Consider the following 2,089-nt stretch of genomic DNA (forward strand, 5'->3'; position numbering starts at 1 on the left):
GAGAGAGAGAGAGAGAGAGAGAGAGAGAGAGAGAGAACAGAGAGAAAACAGGCTGGAAAGCTGTCTTGAGCAGATAATGGGCTGCCAGCTTCAACATATGATTTAAATTTGACTAATTTGTTTTCACTGCTCCCAGATATCCATTCCTCACAATCTCTCTCCAAGCAGAGGCTGATCCTTGTAGATAACCATGACTTTAACTGAGGAGACCGTTTTCCCCGACTGTGTTTTTGATTTTTGTTCAATATCACCTGTCAAGCTAAGTACCTTGGGTACAAAGGAAGAAATAAAAACTGAAAAGGACCCCTGGACATTTGAAGTGACAGTCAAATGTTTAGATTTGTTTCTATGTGTGTTTCTAATTATTTGAATGAAAGTATATAATGTTTTAAATTTTCTTTTTTATTTTGAGACATGTCTCATAAACCAGGCTGGCCTCAAATTTACTATGTAGCTAAAGATGGCTTCCTGCTTCTGCGTTCCACATGTTAGGATTATAGGCATGCATATAGAATCTTAAAGAGATGCAAAATATATGAGATTGATACTGTAAGATTTAAAATTTGATAACCAACTAAATAATTTGGCCTCTAAAGCATAGGGTATGGTAAAGTAAGGGCAAGTGCCAGTGGCTATAAAGCAAGATTAATTTAAAAAACAAAATCAAGCTCTAGAAAATATTGTAAATTGTCTAACTCTATGTAGGTTAAAATGTCCCAGGCACAGATAGCCATTGGCATGAACTATGAGCTGTGACTAAGTGCAGTGAACAATAAGGACTGATCCCATGAGAGAATGTGGCCATCCCAACCCATTTGTTCTTGCTCACAGAGCCAAACTGCACAGTGGATACCACATGTCTGAATCAACATCAAGTTCACATTCAGCCCTTAGGAGAAACCTAACCTATATAGAACTCATTTCATAGCAGATTACCTGTCATTTTACTCTAACTCATACAGTTAAATGTTTGGTAATGATTTTCCCATGTTTCACTTTTTATAGAAAACTCCTAAGATCTAAAATGTGCACTTTTAAAACTAGAGACATAATAATGTACCATAAAGAGGAAAGTACATAATTAGAACCCTGTCATCATTGGCTCAACCTTTCCTTCCTTTAGGAGAGAAGTCAAGCTAATGAGTTCTAGTTACTGAACCAAGAACATGCTATTTTGAGAGACAGGGTCTGTACTTGTGTTGACAGGAAAGGAGAAGAGGCTCTGGACCCCTTCTAGAGTGATGTGGATCAGATATAACAGGGGAAAATCACCTGAAGATCTCAAAAAAACTTGAGAAAATCAAATAAGACAGGTAAATTGATATGCTGATTCCTCGACATGAGACCAATCTAATAACTGGCTTAGACATAAAAAATGTCCCTAGCTAAAATTTCAGCTAAAATGGGACAATAAACCTTATAGGTTATAGAATCCCTAATTTAGAACAGGAAGGAAATGGATGGGATAGATTAGTAATTTTATTCTTAAATGAAGCATTGTGTAGCCATAATCTTACATTGATAGAAGCCTTTATAATTGATATAAATTGAACTTTTAATTTCTTACATTGGTACACAATTTATATTGACACAGATTTAAGATTTTCATTGGTATAAGTTTTTATATTGATACAAAATTTTAGATTAATGTTGTTACTCTTAGATAGGCATTGTGCCTATGCAACTCATTTAAGAATACAAGGCTTAGACCCAGTATAGATAGAGTTGTTATTGCAATGGTGTTGATAAAACACAGAGTCCATCACTTAGGAAAGTAAGGGCAGGAACTCAAACAGAGCAGGACCTGGGAGGCAGGCTACAGATGAGTACTGGCTTGCTCCTTCTGAATCAGTTAGTTTGCTTTCTTATAAAACCAAGAAGCACATTTCTAGGAGTGTCCATACCCAAAATGGGCTTGGTTCTGTCCTCACCTATCAATCACTAATTGAGAAAATGTCCCACATGCTTGCCTCAATTGAGATTCCCTCTTCCCAAATGATTCTAGGTAGTATAATGTTAACAAAACAACTAGCCAGCACAGGTCTCAATTAAAAATGTACATTAGAGGGACCTAGAATGTTTTCAAATA

Source organism: Grammomys surdaster, unplaced genomic scaffold, assembly GCF_004785775.1.
Source record: "Grammomys surdaster isolate TR1022 unplaced genomic scaffold, NIH_TR_1.0 169, whole genome shotgun sequence".
Classification (NCBI taxonomy): domain Eukaryota; kingdom Metazoa; phylum Chordata; class Mammalia; order Rodentia; family Muridae; genus Grammomys; species Grammomys surdaster.